This window comes from Etheostoma spectabile, unplaced genomic scaffold (assembly GCF_008692095.1).
Source record: "Etheostoma spectabile isolate EspeVRDwgs_2016 unplaced genomic scaffold, UIUC_Espe_1.0 scaffold00001730, whole genome shotgun sequence".
Lineage (NCBI taxonomy): Eukaryota > Metazoa > Chordata > Actinopteri > Perciformes > Percidae > Etheostoma > Etheostoma spectabile.
This window is the reverse complement of record NW_022602797.1, coordinates 1-14,647: the sequence shown is the minus strand read 5'-3', so window position 1 is coordinate 14,647 and position 14,647 is coordinate 1. Positions and strand designations below refer to the sequence as shown.

The window sequence follows — 14,647 nt, the reverse complement described above, 5'->3', positions numbered from 1 at the left end:
ACGGGCAGCTCCACGTGCATCGTCAATTGTTTTTCCACAAGACAGAAGATGGGTGCACCGTTCCCAGCGACGCTGCAATACCGGGTCGATGCGTGGAGTGAATGGAGCAAGCCCCTTTTTCAACTCCCATTGCTAAAAATCCATTTAATATGTTGTCCCCTGATAGAGGACATATCAGATATTAAACTGATAAGAACAGATACTACACTTGATCTTAGCCAAAAGGCCGAGAAGCGATGACCACCACCTCTTTGCTGTCCGATGCGACCTCCCCGGACGGTTCTCAGTTGTCACGGTCCAGTAATTTTAAAAGGACATAACAGCTGCTACTTGGCACCCCCGTCCAAGCAATTTTGGTTTTCCCAAGTGGTCAAGCTTCTGCCAACCTGCAATGTTCCCATGCTGTCACATTTTAGCTGCGTTTAAGAATCTGAGTTTCCTTATGGAGAGCGCATTTGTTTTTTACAAGTACAAAAGGCTTAACCAAACAGCAAAGCCCACCAAAAATAATTTCAACTCATAGGCGTTCCTCTCCACGGAAGTCTTTAGTAAAAGGCGAAAGGCTTGTGCGTTATGAAGAGAAACCAGAGTAAGTGCAGCCCACGCTCGAGAGCAGCCGAAATGCCCAGTCTTCCCAGTCCCAACCCTCGCGGTGATTCTCACTTGGTGTGCCGCTTTCCAAATCCAAGGCCTGGCCTATTGCCACACTGTCACAGGGCCAATATTTTGTCCTTGCTGTTTTTCCGCCAATAAATAGTGCAAATCTTGCTACACTTTTGTATGGCTTTATCTTGCCAAGTATTATAACAACGTTTTGATACCAGGAACCCAACGAGGTCATTCAGGTTTTGCGACAACTTCTGACGGTAAAATCTGCCAGCCATGTCTCTTCAGGTCCATTGACAGTTTGAGCAACGGGCAGCTCCACGTGCATCGTCAATTGTTTTTCCACAAGACAGAAGATGGGTGCACCGTTCCCAGCGACGCTGCAATACCGGGTCGATGCGTGGAGTGAATGGAGCAAGCCCCTTTATCAACTCCCATTGCTAAAAATCCATTTAATATGTTGTCCCCTGATAGAGGACATATCAGATATTAAACTGATAAGAACAGATTTTTTTTTATTAAAGTTTATTAACATTCAAACCACAAGCTTCAACAGACCATACAATACAATAAATAATACAATGCACAACCTACCCTCAACCCCACACAACCCATACCAAACCATAAACAAAACAAACCAGACAAACAAATACTGCATGATGCTACCATTCCCACCCTAACCCTCCTTTCCACCTCTCCAAGGCAGCATGCTTCCCCCACTTCTCAATGTCCCTTTTGATTCTGCTCTTCAAATCGAACTCAACCCGCCTTGTCACCCCCACCACCCCATCATCCCTGTTCTTCCTAACCAGGTCTTGCCTAGCCCACCACAAGCCCCTCTTCACAATACTAACAATCAACCATGGAAGGAAATTTGCACCCCCCAAACCTACCCCACGGTCCACCATTTCCCATGTCAGCCGAAGCCCAGAAACCAATTGTTCCCACATCGCCCCAGCCCTGCCCCAAACCTTACCAGCAAACGGACAGCCCCACATGACATGTCTGACTGTCTCCACCTCTTTGCACCCCAACCTAGGACAGACTGGAGACTTCGCCAAACCATGCCTGTACATTATATCACGCACCGGCAGGCACCTGTGAAGGCACAACCAATTTAAATCCTTAAGACCATTGTCAAGCCCTCTCGGCTGGATAGCCCTCCAAATCGGAGATGGGGTACCAACCACAGGTGGCGCAATCACTCTCCGACTTACTTCTCCATAGAGAACCCTGTGATCCAGCCTCAATGCTGGATCTGAAACCTCAGGATGAGCCTTCAACCACCTGGCCGCATGGAGGTAGTGCCATGGCAACTGCTCCACCCGGGGTGCCAGATTGCTCCAAACCATCAGACCTCTAGTCTGATAAGCGAAATAGAGCCTCAGGAAGTAACCTGACGGATGCACCACTGGAGCAGACAACTCCTGAGTCAAAAATGACACAAACATGCAATCCAGTTTCAGCGGGAGGTGCGGCACACCTCTCCCCCCAGCATCAACACCAGCCATCATACGTGCCCTTGCCACATACTCAAAACTCCCACCCCAAAGGAAACGGAAAACAATCCGCATAAGTGGCCTCCTCATACCAACCGGAAGCGGGTAGATGTACGCCAAAAACAACAGAGAAGGCAATATATCCACCTTCAGAACAAGTACCTTCCCCACAAAAGTCAGGCACCGTCCCTTCCAGAGTGCGAGCTTCCTCTGGACAACCAGCAATCGCCCAGACCAATTGGCCGTCGCACTTTGAGCCCTGTCAAAACTGACCCCAAGCACCTTCAAAGGTCCCGTGCAGAGCGTCAGCCCTCCTGGCACATTCATCTGTCCCACCCAACGACCAAAAAGCTTAACGGCAGACTTAGAACAGTTCAACTCTGTCCCTGCCACCCGACCATATCCCCGTAGAATCTCCAGGGATCTTATCAGGCAAGCCTCACTGTCCAACAGCAGAGTGGTATCATCTGCATACTGAGACAGCTTCACCCTAAGGCCCCCGCTGCCCGGTACCAAAAACCCTTTCACACCTGGATCAGCCCGAATGACTGCTGCAAGGGGTTCCATGTAGAGAATGTAGAGCAGAGGCGAGAGAGGACAACCTTGCCTCACCCCAGAAAAAACCCGGAACACATCCCCAAGATGACCGTTAACAGATACTGTACTCCCCACCCCTTTGTACAATATGCCCAGCCACCTAAGAAAACCCTGACCAAAACCCAACCTCTCTAACACCCTGAACATAAAACCCCATTGCACCCTGTCAAAAGCCTGCACCTGGTCAAGCGCAACCACCATAAGTGGCACCCGCCTGTCCTCAGCCCAAGCAACAGCATCCCGGATGAGCTGGAGATTCCATCTCAAAGAGCGCCCCGCAACCCCACATGTCTGGTCCACATGGACCACATGAGGAAGCGCCAACCCCAGCCGATTTGCCAGTACCTTAGCCAGGAGTTTATAGTCGACACACAACATTGTAAGTGGTCTCCAATTCCCCAGATCGGTGCGATCCCCTTCTTATACAGAAGGGAAATCACACCCGTGGCCACCGACCGTCCCATCACACCTGTTCGAAACATGTCAGCCAACACCTCCAAAACAACCGGACCGAGTAAATCCCAAAACTTGAGATAAAACTCTACCGGAAGTCCATCAATACCCGGCACCTTCCGCTTGTTCATGCCCCTCAGAGCCCCTTCAAGTTCTACAAGGGTAATCGGAGCCCCCATAGCCTGCACAATGTCAGCAGGAACCCGTTGGGTCAGTGCATCCAAAAAGACCTCACCCCCCTCCACCTCTATCTCCCGTTCCCGAAAATGCGTGCGGAAATAGCCAGTGGCCGCTAGCACCATTTCAACCTCACCGTCTACAACCCTGCCCTGCTCGTCCCTCACCCCAATAACCACCTTCTTAGCCCTGTCAGCCCTTATAGATGAAAAGAACGCTGCAGAACATGTCTCGGCACCCTCAAGGTAAGCACTACGAGCACGCAGTAAGTATGCTCGTGCCCTACCCTCATAAATCACCCTCAATCGCTCCTTTAAGGAGCCACAAACCCCTTGATTCACAATGCCACCACAATTTCCCCTGGCATACTCGAGCTCGAGAAGGTACTGCAGGCGATGCAACTCCCTCCTCGCCACCCTCACCTTTCTTCTACAATACTGGATACAAAACAACTTCACGCGCTCCTTGACTACCTCCCACCACTCAATCACCCCTGAGCACATAGGTCTGAGACCTAACAGACCACTAAAAAATACCCGAAAAAAGCGTTCAAAAACCGCCTCCTCCAAAATACTAATATTAAGACGCCAGTACCCAGGGCCAAAAACTGGCATCACCGAGTGTACCTCATACAGAAGCCCAACATGATCCGAGAAAACACAGGGAGCTGTCGACCCGCCACCAAACCATAAGACCCTGCAAAAAACACATAATCTAAAACCCTCTGTATTCCCCGGGAGTTCCGCCACGTGGGCCCCTCCAACCGCGGACTCACCAACCTTGCCCCATCAACCAAACCATGTGTGGCCAGTAGGTTGGAAAGAAAAACACAGCTGGGATCACCCCCATTACCCAACTCTAGATTGAAATCTCCACCCAAAATCACCTGCCTATTAGTGACAAGATGTGGCGCCAACAACCCAAAACTATCCTGCCTTTCAGCTGGAGTCTGTGGTCCATACACCACAACCACCCTCATCTTGGCAGACCCCCAAGAGACATCCACCCCCAGAATTCTCCCCTGAACAATAACAAAAGAAGACTCCACCCTTATCTCCTTAACCCCAAACAAAATCCCCACCCCAGTAGAGTGTACCCCCCCTACACTCCACGCCGAATCACCCTTTGTCCACTCCCCCGAAAACTTCCTAACATCACCCTGATCCCGCAAATGTACCTCCTGTAAAAAACAAATGGCCACCCGAAAAGACCCCACAAAATCAAAAACAACCCGTCTTTTCACCGCATCCCTCATCCCCCTTGCATTCAAGGAAAGAACCTTAAACGTACCCATGGTATACAGAAAAAAAACAGACAAAAAAAAAACACAACCAATCAAAAGAAAAACCCAGACCCTCCACACTATGAGTAACAATCCCCATCGTCCATCTGTTCCGCCCAAGAATAAGGCACTTCATTCGGTACGTTTGAAGGTCTGTTTGTCCCACTGTAGGCATCCACCCCCTCCGGAGAAGACAGCATCGGCAAGTCTGGGGAGGGACCATACCCTAACCCCAAAACAGCAGCAAGAACATCCCCAGAAACGTCCTCCACCTCCCCACCCTCCCCATCACAGGTGTCCCCACTCCCCTGCACCTGGGCCCCACCCTCCACTACCTCCCCCACAGCCCCCAAGAGGTGCCCCACACCCAGACCCCCCTCAGCTCCCACTATAGCCCCCCCATTGCGCCTCCCACCCTTTGATTTCTTACTAAAACCCCCCTCCATAGAAACCCCTACCCCAAATACCTGAGAACCTCGTCGCGCCCCCTGCTTCACTGTCCCGGAGGCCACGCCAGAAGCTGCGACCAACAATCCCCCCTCAGTGACAAGGGACACCCGAGTCTCCACGTCTACCTCTCCCGAGATGACTGCATCCTGCCCTTGAAGGAAGGTCCCTCCTCCGGTCGCATCCTCCAAACTCGCCTCCACCCGGACAGTCTCCCGCCCTCCACTTGCCTCACCACCCAAGAAAGGCTCCACTTCCACCAGCTTCCCTGGAACACAACTTGCAAAGTCAAATCCACGACCTGACTCCTTGGGCCCTTCTGACGTCCCAGCTGCCCGGGTCGCCTCAGCAAAAGTCCTCCGTCGTCCAGGACATGTCCTGTAGAGGTGGTCGAAACTCCCACATCCATGACAGGCTCTAGGGGTAGCACATGCGTAGGCCTCATGGCCCATCTGTCCACAGAAACGGCAGCCCGCTCCCGTACAGCCTGCCTCCGTATGACCGGACTTCTTGCATCTCCTGCAAAAATCCGGTTGTCTAGAGTAGAAAAGATATCCACGATCCCCTCCAAGACTGAACTGCGCCGATGGATGTGTACAGCCGCCAGGTCCCTCCGGATCAGGGTTCAGCAACACCTGAAACTGTCGCCTACCAGTCCAAAACCCCATTGGATCCTTCACATATCTAGCACTCGACACAACCTCGCTGTATCTCCCAAGAAAGGCAGCCAAGGCCAGGTCAGTCACATAAGGATTGTACATATGAATGGAAACCATCCGGAAATTAGGCCTGTCCAGGTTCAAAACCTTGTAGTAAGCAAGAGGCCTCACCCCAGTTTCAGCTCTGCAGCACTCTGCCACCCGACCATAAACGTCCTCCGTCCGAAAGGAGACATCAAAAGCTTTCTCCTGCGGATTCCACTGGATGCAGTAGACCTCGTCAACCTTCAGGCGGAGCTGTCCCACAATAACTCCCTTGCAGAAAAACACACGAGACGAAACCTGCTCCTCTTCATAGTCCACCTGGAACCGCAGCGTGTATCTCAGACCAACTCTCGGAACATGCTGCTCCCGTGCTCCTCCAGCTGCCATGTTTCAAGCAATTTGCCGTCCACGTGTAATCTCCCTCACTTGATCTTAGCCAAAAGGCCGAGAAGCGATGACCACCACCTCTTTGCTGTCCGATGCGACCTCCCCGGACGGTTCTCAGTTGTCACGGTCCAGTAATTTTAAAAGGACATAACAGCTGCTACTTGGCACCCCCGTCCAAGCAATTTTGGTTTTCCCAAGTGGTCAAGCTTCTGCCAACCTGCAATGTTCCCATGCTGTCACATTTTAGCTGCGTTTAAGAATCTGAGTTTCCTTATGGAGAGCGCATTTGTTTTTTACAAGTACAAAAGGCTTAACCAAACAGCAAAGCCCACCAAAAATAATTTCAACTCATAGGCGTTCCTCTCCACGGAAGTCTTTAGTAAAAGGCGAAAGGCTTGTGCGTTATGAAGAGAAACCAGAGTAAGTGCAGCCCACGCTCGAGAGCAGCCGAAATGCCCAGTCTTCCCAGTCCCAACCCTCGCGGTGATTCTCACTTGGTGTGCCGCTTTCCAAATCCAAGGCCTGGCCTATTGCCACACTGTCACAGGGCCAATATTTTGTCCTTGCTGTTTTTCCGCCAATAAATAGTGCAAATCTTGCTACACTTTTGTATGGCTTTATCTTGCCAAGTATTATAACAACGTTTTGATACCAGGAACCCAACGAGGTCATTCAGGTTTTGCGACAACTTCTGACGGTAAAATCTGCCAGCCATGTCTCTTCAGGTCCATTGACAGTTTGAGCAACGGGCAGCTCCACGTGCATCGTCAATTGTTTTTCCACAAGACAGAAGATGGGTGCACCGTTCCCAGCGACGCTGCAATACCGGGTCGATGCGTGGAGTGAATGGAGCAAGCCCTTTTTCAACTCCCATTGCTAAAAATCCATTTAATATGTTGTCCCCTGATAGAGGACATATCAGATATTAAACTGATAAGAACAGATACTACACTTGATCTTAGCCAAAAGGCCGAGAAGCGATGACCACCACCTCTTTGCTGTCCGATGCGACCTCCCCGGACGGTTCTCAGTTGTCAAGGTCCAGTAATTTTAAAAGGACATAACAGCTGCTACTTGGCACCCCCGTCCAAGCAATTTTGGTTTTCCCAAGTGGTCAAGCTTCTGCCAACCTGCAATGTTCCCATGCTGTCACATTTTAGCTGCGTTTAAGAATCTGAGTTTCCTTATGGAGAGCGCATTTGTTTTTTACAAGTACAAAAGGCTTAACCAAACAGCAAAGCCCACCAAAAATAATTTCAACTCATAGGCGTTCCTCTCCACGGAAGTCTTTAGTAAAAGGCGAAAGGCTTGTGCGTTATGAAGAGAAACCAGAGTAAGTGCAGCCCACGCTCGAGAGCAGCCGAAATGCCCAGTCTTCCCAGTCCCAACCCTCGCGGTGATTCTCACTTGGTGTGCCGCTTTCCAAATCCAAGGCCTGGCCTATTGCCACACTGTCACAGGGCCAATATTTTGTCCTTGCTGTTTTTCCGCCAATAAATAGTGCAAATCTTGCTACACTTTTGTATGGCTTTATCTTGCCAAGTATTATAACAACGTTTTGATACCAGGAACCCAACGAGGTCATTCAGGTTTTGCGACAACTTCTGACGGTAAAATCTGCCAGCCATGTCTCTTCAGGTCCATTGACAGTTTGAGCAACGGGCAGCTCCACGTGCATCGTCAATTGTTTTTCCACAAGACAGAAGATGGGTGCACCGTTCCCAGCGACGCTGCAATACCGGGTCGATGCGTGGAGTGAATGGAGCAAGCCCTTTTTTAAACTCCCATTGCTAAAAATCCATTTAATATGTTGTCCCCTGATAGAGGACATATCAGATATTAAACTGATAAGAACAGATACTACACTTGATCTTAGCCAAAAGGCCGAGAAGCGATGACCACCACCTCTTTGCTGTCCGATGCGACCTCCCCGGACGGTTCTCAGTTGTCACGGTCCAGTAATTTTAAAAGGACATAACAGCTGCTACTTGGCACCCCCGTCCAAGCAATTTTGGTTTTCCCAAGTGGTCAAGCTTCTGCCAACCTGCAATGTCCCATGCTGTCACATTTTAGCTGCGTTTTAAGAATCTGAGTTTCCTTATGGAGAGCGCATTTGTTTTTACAAGTACAAAAGGCTTAACCAAACAGCAAAGCCCACCAAAAATAATTTCAACTCATAGGCGTTCCTCTCCACGGAAGTCTTTAGTAAAAGGCGAAAGGCTTGTGCGTTATGAAGAGAAACCAGAGTAAGTGCAGCCCACGCTCGAGAGCAGCCGAAATGCCCAGTCTTCCCAGTCCCAACCCTCGCGGTGATTCTCACTTGGTGTGCCGCTTTCCAAATCCAAGGCCTGGCCTATTGCCACACTTTCACAGGGCCAATATTTTGTCCTTGCTGTTTTTCCGCCAATAAATAGTGCAAATCTTGCTACACTTTTGTATGGCTTTATCTTGCCAAGTATTATAACAACGTTTTGATACCAGGAACCCAACGAGGTCATTCAGGTTTTGCGACAACTTCTGACGGTAAAATCTGCCAGCCGTGTCTCTTCAGGTCCATTGACAGTTTGAGCAACGGGCAGCTCCACGTGCATCGTCAATTGTTTTTCCACAACACAGAAGATGGGTGCACCGTTCCCAGCGACGCTGCAATACCGGTCGATGCGTGGAGTGAATGGAGCAAGCCCCTTTTTCAACTCCCATTGCTAAAAATCCATTTAATATGTTGTCCCCTGATAGAGGACATATCAGATATTAAACTGATAAGAACAGATACTACACTTGATCTTAGCCAAAGGCCGAGAAGCGATGACCCCACCTCTTTGCTGTCCGATGCGACCTCCCCGGACGGTTCTCAGTTGTCACGGTCCAGTAATTTTAAAAGGACATGGTACTTGGCACCCCCGTCCAAGCAATTTTGGTTTTCCCAAGTGGTCAAGCTTCTGCCAACCTGCAATGTTCCCATGCTGTCACATTTTAGCTGCGTTTAGAATCTGAGTTTCCTTATGGAGAGCGCATTTGTTTTTTACAAGTACAAAAGGCTTAACCAAACAGCAAAGCCCACCAAAATAATTTCAACTCATACGTTCCTCTCCACGGAAGTCTTTAGTAAAAGGCGAAAGGCTTGTGCGTTATGAAGAGAAACCAGAGTAAGTGCAGACCACGCTCGAGAGCAGCCGAAATGCCCAGTCTTCCCAGTCCCAACCCTCGCGGTGATTCTCACTTGGTGTGCCGCTTCCAAATCCAAGGCCTGGCTATTGCCACACTGTCACAGGGCCAATATTTTGTCCTTGCTGTTTTTCCGCCAATAAATAGTGCAAATCTTGCTACACTTTTGTATGGCTTTATCTTGCCAAGTATTATAACAACGTTTTGATACCAGGAAACCCAACGAGGTCATTCAGGTTTTGCGACAACTTCTGACGGTAAATCTGCCAGCCATGTCTCTTCAGGTCCATTGACAGTTGAGCAACGGGCAGCTCCACGGCATCGTCAATTGTTTTTCCACAAGACAGAAGATGGGTGCACCGTTCCCAGCGACGCTGCAATACCGGTCGATGCGTGAGTGAAGGGAGCAAGCCCCTTTTTCAACTCCCATTAATAAAAATCCATTTAATATGTTGTCCCCTGATAGAGGACATATCAGATATTAAACTGATAAGAACAGATACTACACTTGATCTTAGCCAAAAGGCCGAGAAGCGATGACCACCACCTCTATGCTGTCAGATGCGACTCCCCGGACGGTTCTCAGTTGTCACGGTCCAGTAATTTTAAATGGACATAACAGCTTCGCTTAGCACCCCCGTCCAAGCGCTTCATGGGAAGCACAAAAGTTTTAGTTAAAGACGGCAATTGTGGTTTTCCCAATTGGTCAAGCTCCTGCCAACTTGCAATATTCCCATGCTGTCACATTTGGCTACGTTTAAGAATCTGAGTTTCCTTTTGGAGAGCATATTGTTCTCACAAGTACAAAAGGCTTGGCCAAACAGCAAAGCCCACCAAAAATAACTTCAACTCATAGGCGTTCCTCTCCACGGAAGTCTTTAGTAAAAGGCGAAAGACTTGTGCGTTATGAAAGAAACCAGAGTAAGTACAGCCACCTCTGAGAGCAGCCGAAAACGCCAGTCTTCCCAGTCCACCCCGCGGTATTCTCACTTGGTTTGCCGCTTTTCCAAATCCAAGGCCTCACCAATATTTTGTCCTTGCTGTTTTTTCTCCAATTGTTGGAAGAATCCTTCTATAAACTGACAACTGACTCCATGATGAATTAACCAGCTTTATTCTTGTGGTCAACAGATGAAATGCGTTTCGGGCAGTTAAACGTGCACGGACCAGATGGAAACTTGTCTAGTACAGAGGTTCCCAAAAGGCACTTAAACAATAGCGTGCTCAGGGTTATATTGGTTCCCCTTGTGGGCCTGATTGGTCAGCTATACTGTTGCTGGGGACAATCCCTGCTCTGCCTCTTCCTTCTTGCCTGTCTATTTTCAGTTATCATTTACTTCACAAGACAGCTATGTTCACTCCCTTCTTAGTTGTACGTCCTGTTCTCTGAGTTATCAGACCGTCCCGAACTCAGTGTCCTTGGCCCCCATCTCCTCTTCTCGTGCTCACTGTAGCTTATCTGACTAAGATAGCCCTCCTGTTCTCTCCCTCCTAGCCGTACCCCAGCTGCAAGCATATGTATAATAGTCACACACACACACACACCTTATTTAGTAGTCTTGGTTAATTCAGCATATACTTTAAGCCAGCTTTTACGTGGCCGTTCCTGATGCCCTGTTCATCACCACCTACATTGTATTATTTTCCCACAAATTCCCCCTTTTCGCACCTACTAGGTGCGAACCTTTTTACACTACTGCATGCCTCAACGTCCTCCCCGTCCTCAGGCATGTAGTAATGGCAGCATCCCAGCGGAATAGGGATGCGGCGCTTTTTCTTTGGACAAGGCAGTGGTGATGAGCTGGGATATCATGGTCCGCAGGCAGGCACACAGCACCACCCACAGGTAACTAGAATAGCGAGAAAAACAGCAATAGATGTCAAACAAGCAGTGATAAGATCTTCCATTGCCAAAAAGTTGTCATCCACCCCCTCCAATGGATTTGATACACCTGAGGCGTCATGCATCTCCTGGAAAGGCTCGAAGTTGGTTCAAAGCCCTGGTGACCTTCCCATCCGGGCAGTGTTGTTAGGGGCCCGTACAGCACATCTTTCCGAACATGGAACAGATCCTCTCCTTTTTCAGCCAACAGCATGTCCAGCGCCATCCTATTCTGGAGCGCCATGAGGACGTTGGGGCCTCTGCTCGGCCAGGCCTTCGATGGCATCCCTAGTTGCATTGCTTCAAGCGTAAAACATTAATGCACAAAATGTATCCTATCTACATTTTTGCTGGGAGTGACGGGGAAGATGGCTGAAAGCAGTGGTATATTCTCAAATCCTGCGGCTATTTGATCTGCCAATTTGTATTCATTCGGGACACCCCTAGGAACTCCTATGCTGTCTATATAGGTTGGGGTTCCCGCCCATGGATCAAAAGCGGGCCTTGCATACTACGGGCCCTCGCCTTCTCTTTACGGTCAGTTGCACAGCCTTATGGTGGGTATAGTGGACTCTACTCCCCACCAAAGATATGGGCATAGCTAATCTAACCATAGCACAAACTCCTGACGTTTGATTTGGGAACTTTATCTGGGAGTACAACCTAAGACCACCACAATAGTAGAATAGTCCTATTCTAGCCACTGGGCCTAGGGCTGTTTTGTTTTGTACAGTTTATTACACCAGTCTGGGGGTATATCACCTAGTTTGATTGTGGGCTTGCTTGATCCGGTGAGATTGAAACAGTGATATCTTGCACCCTCCCCCTTTATGGCGGTAAAATACCCTGGTTTTTCAAAGCCTGGGGAAGAGAGATGCTAGGGTAGTACAATTTGCGGAAGCTGTCTTAGAGTGTGTGAAGTTCAACATGCATGCATATCCTGCTGGGTCCTCATTAGGAAACAACGGGGCCGGGTTAGTGAACATGACTGGTCTAGCTGTGGCAAGGCGCACCCTTCCATGTGTTGTTCTTTGGCATTCGTATTAGCCACCTGATCCATAAATTGTCCTGGCCTGCACCTGCTGATAACTCTAACACATCTTCCACCCTCATTTTAGAGATCCTGCACTATTACGTCTTCCTCCTTCAGGGGGGGTTTTACTGTAGTCTCTGCCATGTCAGTGTCATTCTGTGTGTGCGTGAGGGGATCCAAAATTTTATCTGCAGGGGTTATCTGGTCACTTCCTGCTATCCATACACCTATGGCTAACATCCCACATCCTGACCGTTCCTGCTCCCATTGCTCTATTTACTGACAGGTTATGGATTTTTCGTGGGTCTGAACTATAGTCCCGCTGTATAGATAATATCTCCCATTCATCTTGTTGTACCCACCAATCTCTTTTGTCTGTCAACCTCGCCCATGGTTTCCACCCTCCTGTTGTCCAACCCGCGTCATACCAGCTGTTAGAGAGACCTTTCACCTGTCACCTGTCCGGAAGCGCTCCTTTCACAGTCCTCTACCTTTTGATAGTCGTCACAGATGTACACATCTGTGTTTTTTTGTAGAAACTATTATACCCCCCGCAGTCTATAGCTTGACACAAATCAAAGGTAAATGACGTGGTTGAGTCTCTCACATAGGGGAGAGTCAATCTGGCACCGCACCTTGGGGATGGGCCCTTAGTGTGTTGCTTCACTACTGCCCAAACTGCTCTTCTTTCTCTCGTCTAGTTTTCATTTCTTTGTTACTGAAGGTGGTTGGACACTACCGGGTGATTGTTCTTTGTGGTCTCGGTCCCCATACGCATGTTCCAACCCCAGAATTAATGCTGCAACTCCCACTACTACTACTACTGCTAGGACAACTGTTGTCTTTTTCCCAAACCCCATTGCCTTCCAAGTTATGGATTACTATGCGGGGGCTGTTCCCCGCCAAAACATCTCTTCCATCTATACATTTGGATTGCTTTCTAATTTCTGCCAATTGGCGGCTAGGAGTGCGGCTGGGACAATGTGTCAGGTGGTACCAAGGTGCTCCTTTTTTACCTTTACCTGGACCGAGTGTGAAGTAACCTCCCTCACTTCGTAAGGCCCGGACCCCGGGGGTCAGTCCACTTCCTCTTGTGAACTTTGACCCTGACCCAGTCGCCTACCTTGACAGTAGTGTGCTTCCTTCCCCTGCGGTTTCTGTTCGCCAACTGGACCTGCGTAGAAAGGGCTGAAACCAAGATGTTAGCTTTTTCATATAGTCTGTCTTTCTATTTGCTGAACATCTAACATTGGCATGTGGCCTCATCTAGTGGAGGTCCTGGCATTTTTCTCCCTGTCATTATTTCATGGGGGTCAAATGTGTTTTCTCGTCCTTCGAGGACCTCTAGCCATGAGGGCCAATGGAGCGCTTCTACCCATGTTTACTTGCTTCCTGTACATGCCTTGGCTATCTTAGCCTTCAATGTCTGGTTTGCTCTTTCCACCATTCCCTGTGACTGTGGATGATAAACTGATCCGAAGCATGAGTGATTCCCAGGGCCTGTTTCGACTTCTCTTAGTAGTTTGTTGTTAAAATGTGTGCCATTATCTGACCTTATTTGCCTGGGGACCCCATACCTCGGATGAGTTCAGTTTTGAGCCATTTCACCACTGTTTTTGCGTCCTCTTTTCTGGTGGAATGGCTTCTACCCACCAGAGAACCTGTCTACCATCACCAGAAGATACCTTTTTCCCCCCTACCGACATTTTCTGCGCCCATATCAGTATAATCTATACTGATATCTTGAAAACAAGCTGTGGGGACTGGGTACGCTCCTTTTAGTGTGGTGTATGGTTTCTGAACATATGCTCTCCACACACCCTGCATTCCTGACAAAATGTGTCACCATGTCCCTCAAATTGGGTGCCACCACAGCTCAGACAGATTCAGGAGAGTCTGTTTTCTTCCTTCATTGTTGGTCTGTGTGCCTCAGGTACCAACATTCTGCACATCTCGGCTGATGCTGCTATCTTTCCTTGATGAGACCTCCATATCCATCTTTGTCTTGGTGGCGCCGCTCCGCTGCCACTGATTCCATTCAGAGGCTCCTGCCTTTTTCCACTGTATCCAGCCTTGATGAGTGGTACATCAGTACATGTCTGTCTCCCCCTTTTTTCTGAATAAAATGGCATTGAGAAAGCCATTTTTTTCAGAACACTCCCATGAAATGGGAGTGAGTAGTCTGGGGAGGTGGTTTGTCTCTGCCCTTCTAGGGCATTTTGAGGTCAGAGAAGGCGGCCTCGGCCTCTGTTGTCCATAGGAGGGGCGGTGAGACAGCGATGACCAGCATCAGCCACCAGTTCCCTGAGCGATGTAGTTCTGTTGTATAGTCAGGGATATGTAGCGGCTGTATCCGTGAGGCCCTTTAAAGCACAAATGTCTTCGCGTCTGTCAGCTTTAGAAGGCCAGGTGTGG

At 49.1% G+C, this 14,647-nt stretch overlaps 12 non-coding genes across 12 annotated transcripts; all 12 read right to left on the bottom strand.

The window, feature by feature from the left end:
* Window positions 1-47: 47 nt before the first annotated feature.
* Window positions 48-238, bottom strand: LOC116675229 (U2 spliceosomal RNA). The gene has a single exon (XR_004328325.1). It is a non-coding gene; the product is annotated as a U2 spliceosomal RNA (small nuclear RNA).
* A 238-nt stretch (window positions 239-476) lies between these two features.
* LOC116675253 (U5 spliceosomal RNA) lies at window positions 477-593 on the bottom strand. Its single transcript, XR_004328349.1, has one exon. It is a non-coding gene; the product is annotated as a U5 spliceosomal RNA (small nuclear RNA).
* A 368-nt stretch (window positions 594-961) lies between these two features.
* On the bottom strand, window positions 962-1,150 carry LOC116675247 (U2 spliceosomal RNA). Its single transcript, XR_004328343.1, has one exon. It is a non-coding gene; the product is annotated as a U2 spliceosomal RNA (small nuclear RNA).
* Window positions 1,151-6,459: 5,309 nt separating this feature from the next.
* LOC116675252 (U5 spliceosomal RNA) lies at window positions 6,460-6,576 on the bottom strand. The gene has a single exon (XR_004328348.1). It is a non-coding gene; the product is annotated as a U5 spliceosomal RNA (small nuclear RNA).
* Window positions 6,577-6,944: 368 nt separating this feature from the next.
* On the bottom strand, window positions 6,945-7,134 carry LOC116675244 (U2 spliceosomal RNA). The gene has a single exon (XR_004328340.1). It is a non-coding gene; the product is annotated as a U2 spliceosomal RNA (small nuclear RNA).
* A 238-nt stretch (window positions 7,135-7,372) lies between these two features.
* Window positions 7,373-7,489, bottom strand: LOC116675250 (U5 spliceosomal RNA). The gene has a single exon (XR_004328346.1). It is a non-coding gene; the product is annotated as a U5 spliceosomal RNA (small nuclear RNA).
* Window positions 7,490-7,857: 368 nt separating this feature from the next.
* On the bottom strand, window positions 7,858-8,048 carry LOC116675243 (U2 spliceosomal RNA). Its single transcript, XR_004328339.1, has one exon. It is a non-coding gene; the product is annotated as a U2 spliceosomal RNA (small nuclear RNA).
* Window positions 8,049-8,285: 237 nt separating this feature from the next.
* On the bottom strand, window positions 8,286-8,402 carry LOC116675249 (U5 spliceosomal RNA). The gene has a single exon (XR_004328345.1). It is a non-coding gene; the product is annotated as a U5 spliceosomal RNA (small nuclear RNA).
* A 368-nt stretch (window positions 8,403-8,770) lies between these two features.
* LOC116675245 (U2 spliceosomal RNA) lies at window positions 8,771-8,959 on the bottom strand. Its single transcript, XR_004328341.1, has one exon. It is a non-coding gene; the product is annotated as a U2 spliceosomal RNA (small nuclear RNA).
* A 230-nt stretch (window positions 8,960-9,189) lies between these two features.
* Window positions 9,190-9,302, bottom strand: LOC116675274 (U5 spliceosomal RNA). Its single transcript, XR_004328368.1, has one exon. It is a non-coding gene; the product is annotated as a U5 spliceosomal RNA (small nuclear RNA).
* A 364-nt stretch (window positions 9,303-9,666) lies between these two features.
* On the bottom strand, window positions 9,667-9,855 carry LOC116675246 (U2 spliceosomal RNA). Its single transcript, XR_004328342.1, has one exon. It is a non-coding gene; the product is annotated as a U2 spliceosomal RNA (small nuclear RNA).
* Window positions 9,856-10,127: 272 nt separating this feature from the next.
* Window positions 10,128-10,242, bottom strand: LOC116675273 (U5 spliceosomal RNA). Its single transcript, XR_004328367.1, has one exon. It is a non-coding gene; the product is annotated as a U5 spliceosomal RNA (small nuclear RNA).
* Between the last annotated feature and the right edge of the window lie 4,405 nt (window positions 10,243-14,647).